The following is an 18,112-nucleotide window of genomic DNA, read 5'->3' as shown; positions in this document are numbered from 1 at the left end:
TGACAGCATCTTTTTTCTCGGGAGTGTTGACAAGCAGACAGAAGTCCAATTTCTGCATCAAATGGTCACTCTATTGTTCTGCCTGAAGTTAGTCCGCACAGTTGCTGATATTCACTCCAAGCGGAAAATAAGGTATTCATAATCATTAATTTTGGTATCATGCAACCTTGCACTGTCAGTTGGTTGAGAAAAACCTTGATCAAACTGTTATAATGTTACACTCTTGCTAAAAGGTACTTTCAAAAAGATGAATATATAAAGCTAAGCGTCATGAATATATTTAAACTATGTTTTGGTGGGGTGAGCCAGTGCAACACTTGGGCACCTCATAAAGACTCCAATAGCAAGCTATTGTGACGAGTCTCCCCCCTTTATAAAATTAATTTAATATCATGTGAACCAATGGCCTACATATCAGATATTAAACCTATTAAACTGTTAAGAACATATACTACACTTGATCTAAAACAGAGTCTGCCTATTGAATTAGGGAGAAAATAACTTTGATGCAAAACAAAGTCTGCCTATTGAACTAAAACGTTACAATCTGCTTGCCTTTGAGATCTCCCTAATTGATTTGTTTTTAGTCCAAAATACAGATTCACCAACAATTAATTGCACACTCAAACTAAAAGTTTATTCCCCAATCTGGTGTTCTGACTTTATTGATTACCTAGATGAACATTGTTAATGTCACGCTTCTAAATTTTTTATTTAATTGCTTTTAAATCATGGCAGGTTACATCATGTATAATCTAAATAGACAGCCCTAGCATGAAGACTTGTCTTCCATCCGCTTCTGCTTGTACTAAGACATCAGGCATTCTCTTCTTTTTTACAAGTTCCCTTTATACTGCGTTTATGCTTTTATCTTAATTTTCATGAAGTCCCATTCAGATTGATACATTCTGGACTAATGTATCATGTAGATATTTAGTCTAGAGCAGAAAACTTGATTAATTATAGGTGCTGGCGGAGACATCTAAGCTTTCATGAGTTACATTTTTGGTTTTATGGTCAAATTATTCTTCTCAATGCGATTCACTAATTCGAGGCCTTGTTTGTTCCACCAGATTTTAGTGAACAATGAAAAATTTTACACTGGAGTTATAAGGATTCACCCCTGTATTAAAGGGATTCCTTCGAAAAATCCCCGACACTGAATATAGATTGGTCGGTTCTGATGGTATCCAGAATGTGTGCCATACTACCATCTCCAACAAGTTGATGCTCTTGGAAAACAAACACTCTACATGCATGATTCATAGCTGCTTGCCTTTGACTTGCAGGAAAGTGTGCAATCCCGAGCCTGTTCTATACAAAGAAATACAAAGTTTTTATTTGGCATCAAAACTCAATGGCCAGAAAATGAGGTAAATGGGGCTTTTGTTCACATAATCCTGTTAATTGCTACAAATTTATAAGTGTTAGTGGGATTAGACAGTTTTGTGTTTGATGCCAGGGCATTGACCTGTTGCTGACTTGCTGTCTTTACATGCTGCATGGCTTCTCAAAAAAAAAAAAATAACCATATATATTCTTAGGGGGATTGGACAGTTGTTTGTGTTTGATGGATTGGACAGTTGTTTGTGTTTGATGCCACGGGATCGACCTGTTGCTCAAATTTTTTTTAACTACTTTTGGAATTGAGGTGGCAAGTTGAGATGGTAGACGGTGGCAAGTTGAGATGGTAATCAGGAAGGTTGGTGTTATGTTTCCACAAGCAAGGTACGAAGATCAGTTCTTAAGCTTTTATTGCCCTCTGTGCTATAGAAATCATATTTGATTGCTGCTTTAAACTGTTACTAGTATTTAGCAAGCGTGATGTAAACTGTTGAGATATTTAGTGAAGTTGGTTTGGGTGGGACTAGAAAAATATTAAACTGAGAATTGTAGGGCTTTTCCCTAGTTTAGAGGGAACCCTTCCAAAAATTCTCAATGACACGAGGCAAAGCCAAGACCAAGGAGGGGGTTTGGAAATAGTTTTCAACCAGCAATTGACGCGCCTCGGTTAGTTCCTCACTAGCTGCGTCATTGCCCCAAGCGCAAAGATGCCACTAAACTTGGTACTTGTTTGTATTTTAAACAGCTGCCTCCTAATTTTATTGAGAAATCAAGCGATGTGGTTTAGGTGTTCGAGTGTATGACTAGTGAAAAAAAGTGCTAGAGTGTTTTAACATTTCCCAAGCTTTGGTCATTTCATTTTTTTAATTTTAATCTTATTCTTAAAATAAGAAGTTGTTTTCTCCTTCTAAACCGAGAGTTTACGATGTTTTACATAATTATTTTACAAAATAAGGAAATGATACAAACTTCAACAACCAATATTTTTTTGCAAAATTAGAGGTAGAAAGTTCGAGTTGAACACCTAAGTAGATTTTAAGTAAATGTTTAAAATTAATTTTAAAAATTTTTGAAGTTGTAGTGGCAAAATCAGTAGACACCCTTCAAAATTAGGTATACTATTATAAGCGAGGAGCACTTAACCGGCATCTAGTTGGAATTGAACTTATGAATTTACCAATTGAATTTGCGAAGTTCTAATGCATTGCCTTTTCATTTTGCAACACCTTTGGAATGCCAATTTTGTTATACTTGTGCTACACACTACACGTCCCTCAAAGTTTAATAGTAATTATAAAAAAATAAATGTATTCAAACTAAAAAAATTACACGTGCTTGAGAACTAAGAATATATTTTATTAAGTCTATATTTTTCCTGAATGTTACTATAACCAAGTGAAAGTTCGTGTATTCTAGTATTTTATGTATTATATTTAGATCTTAAAAAATTTTGAGTAATAATTATTTTAAATTTAAAGTTATTTAATTAATTAAAAATAATTGGTAAATAGATCTCTTAGAATCTCCACATATTATATAAAATACTAGAATTCACAACTTTTCATTTTGTTGCTTGTTGTATCATTCAAAAAAGAAAAATGTGTGATACTCGAAGTAATTTTACTTGTCGAGCACATATATGTGCATTTATCGATATCATTTGCACTTGGTAATCAATTTATTTAACACTTACAAATACAAATTTTCTATTAATCAATATTAGTAAGAGTGACAAATCTGATATTTAATTTTTCTCAAACACATGTGAGTAAAACAATTTAAACTATGGAATTAATTATTAATTATGAACTTAAATTGTAGGGAGCCAACCAAAAGGAAGACCCCTCCAAAAATAGGCGTATGCCACTATGAGTGACGAGCACACGGTATTCTTTAGTAAAAGGCGAAAGAATAGTTCGCTTTGTGCTCATCACATGGCTGTGTGATTTTAAAGCTTCCTCGGTGCTAGTTATTTATAGGTGTGCTAGACGATTTATTTATGGATGTGAAATAATATTTTCGATGCGGGTTGTATGCTAACCGGAGTAGATCAAGTGCTCGCATGCACTTCACAATATATTGTCTTTTGGTGCTATTTAAATATAAGAAGAAATAGTTCAGAGTCCATATAACCTTTATTGAAGTTTTAAAGCTAGAAGCCAAACGAGGAGACCGTCAAAATAGTGTAAAACGGAAGTGGTCTAAAGTTCAAAGCTTTGCAGGTCTTCAATAGGAAAAAGGCTTTACTCCACCAAGTAAACCAGGGGACAGGACAGGGGAAGAACACAACAAATTTCCTTATTGCATTTTTATGCTAATACTTTAGCTTTTGCGATATGAACTCCAAATTAATTAATAGAAGTCACGGGAAATAACTTGATGGACATAGTAGAAGGTAAACTTTCAGAAAGCATTAACTAAATGAATCAAGACACATGAACGTTCTTATCAGTTGACAAAAAAAGCATTAACTAAATGAATCAGACACATGAACGTTCTTATCAGTTGACAAAAAAGGAGAAGCACGTCAATGTAGAACAGGTTTGTTAAAACACTTCAAAGTTAAGATTTAGTATACCCTTTTCATCGATTGATTGCATAAATCTTATGGCTTGAATTGTTAGGTGTTCCATAGATAAACCCCCTCTAAAGGCGTATGTCCCTGTATGATCGCACAGTATTCTTGTAAAAGGCAAAGAATAGTTCGCTATGTGCTCGTCACATGGCTGCGTTTAATTAGAAGGGAATCCGGTCAGCTCTTGATATGTGATGTTGACAACGTCGTTCACCATTTCATGCAATCCAGCCTGCCCTTATACTTTCTTAAGTATCACGCAAGAATTGTCAATAGCTAAGTTCACTTGGCTATTACAGAAATTGGGGGCCAGAAAAACCTAAAACCTGAAACCTATAACCTCTATTTATAAAAAAGATGAAAGGCATTACACTGTAGTTTAGTAACGTATTCAGCTTGTTTATTTTATGCTGACAGGCTATGGTTGATGTCGCCCGAGAGATTGAATGCACAGGAAAGGGAATGATCAGGTGCTTTGAAATTGTGTTTGCTGTTTTGGCCATCTTTGTTAAATGTTCTAGTGATTTTAACTGTTGTGATGTAGTCCAATTGTCAGTTCTCTAATAAACTATTCTGTATTTGTCGTATGTAGGTGCGGTGTGAGCTCATTTTCTTTGCCCTACACCCTGAACTTAGTGTTGCGGCTCCTTGGAAGAAATGGGACATACCAAGGCAGAGAATATGCTTAGAAATGTAATGTGCCCGTCCCGTAAAGAAAAATCCCTTTATAGCAGAGACGGGAACCTGCGGCATACTGACCACTGAGGGCTGTTAATCAGCTCTGGTCTTGCCCCAACCATCCCTGTCCCCTGGATTAAGATGTACAGGTCTCAACTCATAAGTAGCAAATATTTTAAGAATCCAAAGAAAAACAGTGGGGGAAAATAGGTTAAGGTCTTTGATGCACGAAAAAAAGGGTTAATGTCTGTGAATGTACAAAAGCCACCCTGTTTAGCAGACCACTCCAAATGAAGAGGGCAGCAAAAAAAGAGTTTAAGGGGGTCTGGTCAGACAACTGCAAGACCACCCCAGCCGGGAAACCCAGCTGAGAACGATCCTCTACGGCTCTGAATGGTGCACTGACCATGCAGGGCTGTTAATCACGCTCTGGTCCTGCAGTCATGATTCATCCACCAGACTTGGTCACCTGTCTCCTTAGAAATCAAGGATACAGAGGGTACGATTACTATAGAACAGATCCTGTTCAAGTAAGGTCGTGAGCAAAAGGGTTGCACACCTTGTTAATATACAGAGTATTTGTTTCAAGTTCTTTCAATGTGGGATATTCACGAGTTTCTAGTAACACTCTATGAGTGTATTTTTAACTTTTGAAAAGTTAAGGTCTGGGGCAAAACTTAGCATGCAATATAACTTTTTTCTTGATCTCTTTTCATTTGCCCCATGTATTTTGTAGGATTAGATACTTGTATGCATATTCTTTCTTTATCTTGCAACTGGAGCTAAAAAAAACTGCGCATTTTTTATATTCACCTATTTATTTTAAAATCTATTTAGTTTGAACAGTCCCAATACAAGAGCATATTCGAATTCATTAAATATATGTTCTTTAACTTTTTCAATATGCCCAGCCATTATAGTATTTTATTCAACAAATTCCATTAATAGAATATTTAGGTTCGGTACATGCCAATCTATTTTAACTTCAAAATTATAACATTCTCAATTATAATTCTCACTTTGTTCCACTTGTTTTGTCACCTTTTTATGAAGAATATTCTCACTTTGTTCCACTTGTTTTGTCTTGTATTCTTTTTATGAAGAATACAAGAGCATATTCTTTCTTTATCTTGCAACTGGAGCTAACATTCTCCATTATAATACTCACTTCGTTTCACTCATTTTGTCACCAATTAGATTTACATTTTTTTTATTTAATCACATCTTTTTCTGTAAAGATCATACAACCTAATACCTACCAAAAATATATTTTATTTTTCAAATAAGTTAACACAGTTAATACTTAAATTAGATTATAAAAAAACTAACACTTAAATTATAATATTAACTGAATATGAACAATAATTTTGAAAAGACTGAATAGAAAATGCGGTTAAACATTATATTCAAATGTTAGGAATTAATCCATGTATCGCATCGGTTATAGACTTCACTATTTGAAAGTTGGTTGTTCGGTATAATGTGGTTAACATTATATTAACAATAAGATAACAAATGTTGGAATCAACCGTGCATTACTGAGTTATAGGCTCCCTCTATTTGATAGTATTGTTGGTTGTTCGGTATAGTTATTTGGTATGATAAATAACAATCTTAGAACAATCTTAGATCTTAAGCAAATATGAGAACCCTTAGATGTAATGATAAAATAATATTCAATATATTAATATCTTAATAACTTTTGTAGGACCCTGGGTTCGAATCCCCTTAGCATATTAAATTTTTAATTTTTTATTTGGATATTCTGTATTTCATAACACTTGGTTCAAGTCTCGTTAACAACATATTATCAACATATTATCTATAGACTTTATATTATCTATATTTAGGATTCAGGTACAACCCCCTTCATCTATTAAAAAAATATCAAAATACCTCATTTTTGGAGATCAACTGCCCAAAATAAAATAATTGAACACTACCCAAAATATGGCATTCAGGAGGTGCGTATTCAACTATTTAAAATTCGGTAAAAAACATGCATTTGCCAAAATGGAACACGCGGAGATAAAAGAAATAAACACGCATCTCCAAGATACTTATTCGGTGAATATTTATCGCCAAAACTGTGTTTTGATAATTTGCCCCCCTCCAAATGATGGGTATTTTGATTTTTCACCATCATCTATTGTCTCAAAATACAATAAACTATATATTATATCACTTATTATCTTTTCAATTAATTTCCCAACTATTGAAAATATAATTTTAAATCAAGATGGTAATAAAAAAAGTCATGTTAAAGTTATTCGTAAATCACACGGATTATATGCTACTATATATTTATACAACTTATTGATCCATTCATTAAATATACTATTTTTCCAAAGATGGAACTACTTCCTTGGTTTTGGTTTTGGTTATTATATTCAAGTTTTGTCAAAAACTCGCCTTTAATATTATTTGTTAAGTATATTATGATTTTCAGAACCGTAACAAACTGAATTTCATTGTTCGGTCTAAACCCGGAAAATACTCAAAAATGCATATCCGAACCTAATTCATCGGATTCGGGTATATGTGAAACATATATTTTTTTTAAATTAAATATTCACGCCCAAAATTTGAAATCCGAAACTCAAACCCGAAATTGAAAATTTTGTATAAATTAATAATATTTCAAGTGATTGAGATCAAAATTGTGACTTGCAAGTGAAACATTTTAACAGTCCATTTCAACCATTTCACCACAATTTTAATTGTGTTTTATATGTATAACTAACATTTTAAAAATCAACTTAATAGATACCCAATTAATTAAATTTATTACTAGAAGATTCTCTATGCACCTTATCAACTGTTTTAATTATACAATAATTAAATTTTATTAAATTTATTTAGTTAAAATTTAACATAATATAAAAATATAGGTTCCGGAAATATATATATATATATATTATAAAATATATTATAATGTGTAATATATATAATTATAATACATATGTTCAGGTTTATTTCGGGTTTCAAGTTCGGATCAAGTTTGAATTGCGTTTCGTATTTTGGCTCGATATACTCGAAATCCAAATCCAAATTCAAAATTTTTCGAGGTTAAAAATCAATTTCATATCCAAATTCAAATCAAAAAATTTAAGTTTGGGTAAATCCAAAATTTTAAATTTCAGATCGGGTATTCATTGGATCATATTATTTTGTCATAAAAAATACTCTCTATGTTTGTAATAATCGTTTGACTTTTTTGCACGTAATTTTAAAAAGTTTGACTATATAGTAAATAAATTATTTTTTTAATGTTTTTTTGCAAATAAAATAATTAGTTTATAACTTTTATTCCAAAAAAAGATTTTGAAAACGATATTTTTTACTACATTGGTAAAACTTTTAAATGTACGTGTAAAAAAATAAAAGATACTATTTATTTTCTAAATAGGAGGTAATGAGTCATTTATTTGTACATGTAAATCAATACATTCAATTATTTGTAAATAAATATTTTAAAATTCTTTCATTAAAAATAATTGAATTTTTCATTTTTATAAATAACTTAAACGAACGCATTATAATGGGTGAAAATCAATTATTAGGGAAGAGTCGCATAAATTTTATATGAACTTGTTTTGGAATAGTTTTAAATCATAATATTAAATTTGTGTATAATTAATTCGTATCAGTTGTTTTTACAAGCTCTAGTTTTTCATTATTTTTAATATATTTTTTTGTCGTATTTGTAATATGAATTATATGTATGAATTATTTGTTAAATGAAATTTGTTTACATTGTAATTAATAAATATTGTTTATGGTACTAAATGTTATTGGTGAAATTCAAACTTGAGATGAATGTATAAATTAGTTGTAATTTTATTAATTAGCTAATGTTGTTGATGAGATTTAAATACGAGACTAATGTATATAATAATTTTACTACTAAATTTAATATTTTTTATCAATTTAATTTAAAATATCTGTTATTCCCAAGTAACTAACAATGAGATTTGTAATATCCGGGATATATCGTGTAATTATTTTTGATATTATTATGTGTGCCCAGTATCTATTCTGTGAGTTAATTGTTAAGTGTTATCTGTACTTGAATATTCAAAAATAATATTAATTGAGTATTTTAATTTTTATATGTCCAAAATAAAATATAGATAATTATCATATCTTCCTAATTATTTTTATGTTGATATATGGATTTATAAGAATCATATGAAATTTCTAAAATCTTTTTCCGGTTAATTAAAATCTATTTTATAAAAACAGGAACCAACCGACGTCAACCGTTGTTACGTTTTGGAACCCGAAACTCTTCCGAGAACTCCTTCCTAACCTAATTGGAATATTCCGAGCATTTTTCATGTTTCGACTTTTTCGATCCGGCTTACGGTTTGTCCTGCGCGGGTCCCGGCGCAACATTTTCGATACAATATTCGTTTCGGTAAATCAATAAAACCCGTATTTTCGATAAACGGGAGCTTTTTATTAAACTATTCCAATTATCACTTCGTAATACGTGTAACCAGGCGATGAGACCAAGACCGCAGTACAAATTGTACTGATTTGGATAATTATCCCGAAAACCGATACCGTTTGGATCAGTTTTTACAGATAAACGTACTGTCTTATATCCGGAATGATCCAACGGGATACAAATTTTCCGTAATTATAAATAGCCTTTTACCGTATTTTATTTCGTATCAAAATCATTTGCAGATAGTTAATTATATAATTTTCAGAGAAAAGCCCTAATTTCTTAAAACTGTTCTAAGAATCAAACAGCAAAACGAAGGCGTTACCGATCTCTGTTTTTAAAGCTTGAGTAACCAAAACGAAGGATTTGAGGTGTTCTATCAGATTCTGAGCTTTATTTCACTGCAGAAATCAAGGTTATTTTTCTAAAATTTATTTATTTTCGAATTTATTTTATTAAAAATATGATTTTTTTGTTCGGATGATTGTTTGTATGATTTGATGATTGCATGTTGTAGAGATTGTTTTCCTGATGATTTTCATATGTCATATGTCTGATTTGGAGTTCAATAACATGTTCAAATTTGAGTTTAATTTTCGAATTTCAAAATTAGGGTTTATAACCCGTATGAATGTTCTTAATTGAAATTTGGGGGTTTCTTATTCTGTGATAGATTGATGCTGTGTTATAGTGGGTTGTGTTCTCTGTGAAATTTGCAATCTAGTCGTATAAGTTTCATGAACCAACGAGGTCTGTAGAGAAGGGAGTTGTGTTTTGAAGTTTTTCGATGTTCGCCGGAAACTGGAAAACTTCACGGCCAAATTCCGGCCAACTCAGGGATTGTTAGGTTGTTTTGATTGCATGGTTGTGTTCCCGGTAACCTGTAGATGTGATCTGTAGGTGTTGGTGGGGTGAGGACGTCGGGAACATGTTCTCCGGCCACTCCGATTTTTTCCCGGCGACTGGACTGCAAAATTGTAGTTTGGTCCCTGCAGTTTTGAAAACGATGTAGTTTGGTCCCTGTAGTTTCCAGACTTTGCAAAAAATTGGATTCCTGTTTTAAAAATGTTTAAAAATCATATTTCCTATTTATTTTTATTATAAAAATTCGTTTTTAATTTCTGAAAATTCTAAAAATTATTATTTTAATTCCGAAAATTATTTTTAATTCACAAATAAATCTGAATTAATTAGTTAATTAATTTCAGTTAATTTTTAATTGATTAATTAGTCAATTAATTCGAAATTAATTGATTAATTGATTTAATTAATTATTAATTGATTTTAATTAGTTATTTAATTAGATTTAATTATTTAAAAATAATTTAAAAATTCTGAAAAATAGTTTCGAGTTTTAAAATATTATTCTAAATTATTTCCAAGGCTCGATAATTATTCTAAAATTATTTCGGAGCCAGAATGGGCCAACCGAACCCTGTTTATTAACCCGAAATTGATCCAACGACCCGTTTTAATTCCGAAAAAATGTTTTAAAAATCATTTTAAATACCAGAAAGCCTATTTATGACCCGAGATTTCTTTGTAAATAATATATCATTGATTACGTGATGTATTATGTGCTACATGTGACTTGTTAATTGACTATCGGTCTATATATTCGGTGTTTACTTGATTATCGCATAACTTTCAATCCGTTAATCGGATTTGGGTAAAACGAAGGGTAGATAGAAGTATGTGTTGAATAGAATCATGTGAGTTGATGATTGATAGATGCTTATGATATGTGAGCAGAAGAGGCAAGGCGTAGGAAAGGGAAACAGGTAGTTGAGGAGTAAAACGATTGTGATTGAAAGCAAGTGCAGGATAGTAAGCTAATATCAGGCAAGTGTTCTGAATTTTCTCGAGATATTGTAATTCTTGATAGTCTTGTTGACATTGCAAGTGCTTTGAAGCACGGAAACCTAAATCCTGATTTCAGTTATTGTTCTTGAGCTATGAACCATATTCTTTCTAAGCCATTGATTATTGTATACCCAAACACGAACCACAAATCTACGATACTACTCCACAAATACATACAAACTAAATACCAGACACTGAACTGAATTATTATATACTCAATCCATGATATCTTATGCTTTGAAAGACCAAATTCTTGAAACCCTGAAACGTTGTTTCCTTTGTTATCCAATTCTTTCATTACCCAGCATTCAAGCTTTGAAAGTACCTTGTTGATCCTTGCAAGGATTGAAACCCTTTCATTGTTAAACATTTATTGTTGTTAATGATTTCGGTTATTGTTTATTATTGCATATTCTGTTATTATGTTAGAATTGGATTGTTTTTATAAAATTGTGGACCAGATTCGTGGTCAGACCATATAATGGTCAAGTTAGGCCAATGTGTGCCTTGGATCCAGTAGTTAGAGCAATGCTGTGTGCCTTGCTCGGGGTTAGTGCGTGACTGATCAGCAGCCTAACCTTGGTTTTAAATTAAAAGTATAATATCCAATTCTAAATCGTAATCCATTGTTCACTTGATATCATAACCATATTCACCTGATGATCATTATTCTCAGTTTTGTCATTGTGACTTGCTGAGCTAGTTAGCTCATTTGTGCGATGTTGTTTATATTCTTTCCAGTTAAAAAGGAACCAGTTGGTAAAGAGGATCCCCAGTCCAGCGCGAGAGCTAGGGGTTCAGGTTGAGAAAGCTGAGCTAGTAGGCTTCTTTTGGAATAATTTAAGTTTGTAAAAGTTTGTAATAATGTTTAATACTCAGTTTGAATTTGAAATAGTTGGGATTTGAACGGTTTGTAATATATTAGTGTGTTTGGCTTGTGTGCATACTTTAACCTGTTGCGGTCCGTGGTGGTTGGTAAGTAGGGTCATTGCATATATTATTATTATCTTTATTATTGTTATAAGCAGGTTATAATTAAGGTGTGTGTGTGGACCCCAAACTTCTGACCCGGGTTTGGAGGGTGCCACAAGATTTACAGAAGGGGGGTTGAATGTAAATTTCAAAACTTTTTCAAGTTTTGAGCAGTTTCAAAGGCTGAGTGTTTTGATGAACAGTTGTGTGTGAATTGCTTTGAGCATGTGTAGACAGATATATATTCAGGACACAAATGTAAAGAACACAAAAGTTTTAAAAACTTTTCTAGTGGATTTGTTATTCCACCAGAGATGTGTATTTCAGAAAATCTGTGATTCAAAGAATTGATCACAGCTGCGTCCTAGTACAAACTAGATGATTTTCTCTCTATATTTTTCTAAACAGCTCTGGAAAATTCATTTCTAATTACTAGCTACAACCTGGTTTATATATCACCAAGTTTACAAGTGAAGACAAAGATAAAATACAATTTTAAAATAGTTCTTCACATGTTTCTTCTTCATTTCTCTATCAATGCAATCTAGGATAATATGTGAATCTTTGAATACTTCCTTGTTTGCACCAGAATGGAAATGCTGCATTTTCTTGATTCCTCCAAGAGGCTGCCACATTCCAATTGTCTCTGTCAACCCATGTGCCTCTGTCAGCTTATGAATTGTCACTGTCAACTGCTATTGAATTGAGCATCCGTTGAAGTTTTCATCTGTTGGTGTATTAGCAGTTGAAGCTTTATCCATTGATGCATTCATCCGTTGATGGATGTTATCCGTTGAAGCTTTAGAGACATCCGTTGAAGCTTTGTTTCTCATCCGTTGAAGGCCTTTAATTTATCAGTTGATACTACTTCATTTATATAAACTTACAAGGCATGAAATTTTTTACAATTAGCCCTCCTATTTGCATATCCACTAGTAGTCAACATGACTTATAATTTCCCACAACTTCTAAGAATTATAACTTAAATACAGAAACTGAAATGTGCTACAATACTAAACTTATTTCTAAGTAAAGCTACTCCATCAACGGATAGCCAGAGTGGTCTTATCCGTTGAGGCTACAAACACTAGATTTTACTTAAGTGTTTTGCTTAACTTATCATCAAACTAATACACATATTCCTAACAATATCTAACAATTGTAATTGAAAAATGTTAATCAAAATGGAGCAATAACCATGTTTATGCCACTTAGACATAACAACATTTTCTTGTTAAAGGTCATTTGATACGTTCTTAGATATAAAGTAGTAGAACTCGTGGATAATAGATTAACATAATGCATGATTGTAAATCGAGAACATTCTTCTGTAGCTCTCTCTCTCAATTTAGCTTTACTTCATCTTGTATATATAATTGTGAGATATAAGGACATATGGTGTGCATTTATATATTATTTTTTATTTTAAATCTTGATATGAGATTATCATTTTTAAAATGATATTTCTCTCTAAGTGTTTTTTTTTGAATAAAGCAGCTTGCATTCTTAAGAAACATCAGACAAAATAGCCTTCAACAACAGACCTGAAGGAGACATAACAATATAAGGACAATTTAGAGAACAAGGTAAAGATGCTACTAAGTGAGCAACCTTGTTCGCTTGTCTTTAAATAAACGAGATGGAAAAGCCTGTAAAAGAATCAAGAATACTACGACAAGTTTCCAACATATGGCCAACCTCCAACAAATTCTCGTGAGAGCACTGGAGAGCACGAACATTAACTAGAGAATCCGATTCGATGAAAACTGAAGTATAGTGAAGAGAGGATAGCCAAGACAGACCTGCATGAATGGCTACAGCCTCTGCTTCAAACACCGTAGAAACCATCGGATACGACAAAGATTTAGCAGCTACAAAAGCACCGTCATGATCACTAATCACCAACCCTACAGAGAAAGAAGAAGCTCCAACTCGAAATGTTTCATCCACATTGAGTTTAAATGACCCAACATCTGGCTTCTTCCGTCGGATAGAGTATTGAGAACTCGACTTATGGAGCTGGTTTAACCGAGGAGCTCGAGAATCTTTAGCACGTTTCCAATCTGCAATACATTTGGCGCTCCAATCCATTTCCAGAGATGTTGTAACTAACTTATTTTTCCACACCTTCTTATTCTGGAAAAACCAGATGCCCCATAACACCTTGACAACAGTACTAATCTGAGCCATATCCATTGACGAGAGTCGAGCAAGAAGCCAAGATGGGATAGATTCATCGACCCCTGCATCGACAGATAACCCTGCATAGTGCCAGCAACTCATAGCAAAAGAACATAACATAAAAAGATGGAGTAAGTCTTCATTCCCCCTATCACACATAGGACACACAGGAGATAAAGCCACCCCTTTTACAATTAATCTCGACTTCACCGGAATATTATCTCTGCATAATCGCCATAAAAACACCTTGATTTTACGAAGGAGATCAAGTTTCCATAGTTTACTCCAACCCTGCGATTGAACCACATTACCAGTGCCAATATTTCGACCATGCCATAATTGATACCCAGTTTTAACTGAATATTTGCCATTCGTAGTCCTTGTCCACGCCAAACGATCATCCACAGAACTAGCAGGAATTCGAGTTGCCAAAATCAAATCAGCATCCACATTAGAGAAAATCTCCATGACTTTTCTAGTGTCCCATTCTCTAGCATTCTCTTGAAATAATGGAGACACAACAGAGGTGTTATCAGCATACTCTCTAGACTGATCGACTTTAAAACCAACCTTCCCAGCTAGCCACGGATCTTGAAAACATTTGATAGTTTTCCCATCCCCAAGAATCCATCCATAACCCTGCATAACTTCGTTCTTTGCCTTGACAATGCCTTGCCAGATAAAACTAGAACCAGGACGCACAATAGCTTGGAGAATATGTGTGTTGGAGAAATACCTTGCCTTGTAAAATCGCGACACAAGAGAATTAGGCTTGTAAATGAAATTCCATACGTGCTTGGCCATGAGAGCAATGTTGTAACCATACAGATTCCTGAAAGCGATACCCCCTGACACTTGGACATACTCATGCCATCCCAACCAACCCGGTGAATTCTTTTCCTGTCCGCAAAACCTGATTGCCACCAGTACTTATTCATCATCATTTCCATCTGCTTACACATCATTTCAGGAAGAAGAAAAGAGGACATACAATATGAAGGAATAATTGTTGCAACATTCTTGATAAGGACAGACTTCCCTGCACGTGATTTTTTTTTAGCTTTCCAGCCTTGGAGTCTCTTCCATAACCTGTCTTTCACAAACCCAAACACACGTTTCTTTGATCTCCCAATCAGAGAGGGTAAACCCAGGTACATACTATTCTGAAGATCATTATGAACCCCCAAAATATTTGAAATCAGCCCTCGTTTTTCTTGTTTGACATTTGAACTGAAGAAAATGCCCGATTTTTGATAGTTGATGGATTAACCCGAAACTACAGCATACTCATCCAGAATTCGTTTGACTGCCTCTGCTTCAACTTGATTTACCCGGAAAAACAAAAACGAGTCATCGACGAATAAAAAGTGGGATATTACAGGGCCTGTACGAGTCACCTTGACACCATGAATATCCTCTCTATCAACAACATTTATCAAAGAGATTGATAATCCCTCAACACAAAATAGAAATAGGTAGGGAGAAAGAGGGTCTCCTTGCCTTATTCCTCTCGACGGAATAATTGGACCAATAGTGCTACTATTAAAGCAAACATCATAAGATACTGTCTTGACACACATGAGCATCCACTTTATCCATTGGTCACAAACACCCATAACTTGCAGACGACGCCTTAAATAGTTCCAATCAACTCTATCGTAGGCCTTCGAAATATCGAGCTTAAGCGCCACATCTCCTTCCCCACCCCCAACTGCTTTCTTCGTGTGATGAATGAGCTCAAATGCTATGAGCACATTGTCATTTATACTTCTGTGAGGAACAAAAGCGGCTTGGTTTTCGGAAATAATATGTGGCAAAATTCTCTTCAACCTGTTGGCTAGCACTTTTGATAAAATCTTATAAAGCACATTACAGAGAGGAAACGAAAAGAAGGCTTTTGTAACCACGTGTTTTCAAACCGAAAACGAAATTGTTTTTTAGAAAAAGCCACACTATACAGATCAAGAAGCAAATGATCATGATCAGACACCGGCACTGGAACCACCTGTAACTTGCAGAGAGGAAACGCAAGCAACCAATCTCGAGTTGCGAAAGCTCTATCTAAACGCTCTTTAACCCATTCCAGGGTACTTTGAGATTTCTCCCAGGTATAGTCACCTCCCTGTAAATCCAATTCAACCAGCAAAGAATCGTCCAAAGCATCTTTAAAACCAGACAATAAAGAAGTAGCTTGAGGAACACCCCCCCATTTGTCTTGCGGATACAACATATCGTTGAAATCACCAATAATATGCCAAGGAAGCCGAGTCATACTAGCCAACTTATGAATAAGCTCCCAAGAATCCTTTCTACGAGCCCTCTCCGGGAACCCGTAAAAACACGACAAGGACCAACTAGCAGCCTCATTATTCAGAAAATTTACATTAATATGGTTACGAGAGAAGCTAGTAACCTCACACTTAACATTGTGTCTCCAAAAAATTGCTAAACCACCGCTACGACCTACTCTATCAACTGAAAAATAAGAAGCAAAACCATGTTTGATACGCAGCTCCTCAATTTTATTTGCAAACGAGATAGTCTCCGAAAGGAAAAGAAACTCAGGCTTATGTGACCTGATGAGATCTCCAAGGACTCGAACTGTGCGAGAGGATCCCAACCCTCGACATTTTTAACTAAGAAAAATCATTGGGCCTGGCTCGCTTGCCAAGCAAGCTGAGCCCAAGCGAGCCAAATCAGAACCAGATGAAACTGGACAATCAACTTTAGAAAGCCCAATAACAGAAGTAACCCCATTCTCAATATCCATTAACATAGAATTTTCTGGCCCACGTATCCTTTTATTACTGTCCTCCATATTTAGCCCAATTAATTCCTCCTCAGTAGGCCCAGTAATTCTATCATGTACCGCCAAAGAGTTCTCCCCAACAGATTTAAAAACAAATCCCTGACTATTAGCTTTATCAGATAACTCAATACTTAAATCCCGCCCATACACACCGGTACATCCCACTAGAATAAAAGAATCCCTCGGAACATGCTGATTGACATGAAATTTTCCTTGACTCCCGTCCCAATCTGTATCCCTATCATCACGGAGAAAACGGCTTCGTTCTTGCCCCAACGATCTCCTGGTCGGAGCTCGTAACCATGCCCCCCATTCACGAGGACAATATTTGTTCAACGATGCTGATTTTCTGTTGCAGAACCTTTCAGTGTGTGTCACCACGTCACAAACAAAACAGAAGTCGCCAAGTCTTTCATACTTACATTGGACAATGCATTCCGACATATTCTTCCTGCAAATCTTTTTCTTACGTTTTAGAGGCTGCCTTATATCAACATTGATCTTCAGACGCATGCAGTCACGCCATATACTAGAGTTATTATTAGGATCATATGAGATAAACGTACCAAAGAAATTGCCTAACTGTTTCCCCCGCTGCTTTAGTCATCAACCCTGAAGGAACACCAAATAACTGAATCCAGAATTGTAAATGGATTAATGGAACTTCCAGTGGATCTTCACCATAACCAATTTTACTAGTGATAAGCATCGCACCATCGAAACTCCAAGGCCCTCCATTTGTGACCCATTCCAAATCATCCAACTGATAAAGTTGGAAAAGAAACACACCTGGCTTCAACTTCTTAATATTTATCCCCTTTGCAGGTCGCCATATATCCGCCATTTTGGACTTCATAGCTCGAACATTCAGATTCTTATCAGTCAAAAAATGACCTACTAGACAAGTTTCAAACTTTTTCGATATGTCCTCGTCCTCCTCCTCAAACACAAGTTCCGTATTCTGCTCATCGTCAATCCCCATTTCTGCTAACCTATCGTTGATATCCTCTACTCTCGCCATTAAAAAGACAACACTCTCACACTTCGAAAAGGGAGAGAAAAACAAAAGCTCTCACTTCATGGGAGAAAAACCGTCTTCTTCTAGTGATATATTCCCAGACTATTTAAGAATTAATAAGTATTTGTTAAGATTTACTTCATCTTATACATTTAATTGTGAGATATAATCACAGATTATGCACAGTTTTAAATGAAAGGATATATTGTTTATTTATGA

At 34.3% G+C, this 18,112-nt stretch overlaps 1 long non-coding RNA gene, 3 other non-coding genes and 1 pseudogene across 6 annotated transcripts; 1 reads left to right on the top strand and 4 right to left on the bottom strand.

Moving 5' to 3' along the window:
* Positions 1 to 16: 16 nt before the first annotated feature.
* On the top strand, positions 17 to 4,378 carry LOC141700447 (uncharacterized). 3 transcript variants are annotated; one of them, XR_012566342.1, is made up of 5 exons: positions 17 to 132; positions 739 to 820; positions 1,074 to 1,373; positions 1,463 to 1,728; positions 4,337 to 4,378. It is a non-coding gene; the product is annotated as an uncharacterized LOC141700447 (long non-coding RNA). The 3 variants fall into 3 exon arrangements; XR_012566341.1 differs by lacking the exon at positions 4,337 to 4,378 and adding an exon at positions 3,166 to 3,431; XR_012566340.1 differs by lacking the exon at positions 4,337 to 4,378 and having other exon boundaries at positions 1,463 to 2,673.
* LOC141700458 (U2 spliceosomal RNA) lies at positions 291 to 501 on the bottom strand (annotated as a pseudogene).
* Positions 1,908 to 2,053, bottom strand: LOC141700460 (U4 spliceosomal RNA). The gene has a single exon (XR_012566352.1). It is a non-coding gene; the product is annotated as a U4 spliceosomal RNA (small nuclear RNA).
* Positions 3,168 to 3,284, bottom strand: LOC141700462 (U5 spliceosomal RNA). Its single transcript, XR_012566354.1, has one exon. It is a non-coding gene; the product is annotated as a U5 spliceosomal RNA (small nuclear RNA).
* Positions 4,379 to 4,919: 541 nt separating the features above from the next.
* Positions 4,920 to 5,137, bottom strand: LOC141700475 (small nucleolar RNA U3). The gene has a single exon (XR_012566364.1). It is a non-coding gene; the product is annotated as a small nucleolar RNA U3 (small nucleolar RNA).
* Positions 5,138 to 18,112: the final 12,975 nt, after the last annotated feature.

Source organism: Apium graveolens, unplaced genomic scaffold, assembly GCF_009905375.1.
Source record: "Apium graveolens cultivar Ventura unplaced genomic scaffold, ASM990537v1 ctg24, whole genome shotgun sequence".
Taxonomy (NCBI): domain Eukaryota; kingdom Viridiplantae; phylum Streptophyta; class Magnoliopsida; order Apiales; family Apiaceae; genus Apium; species Apium graveolens.
The sequence above is the reverse complement of the archived record's forward strand: the minus strand, read 5'-3'. Positions and strand labels throughout refer to the sequence as shown.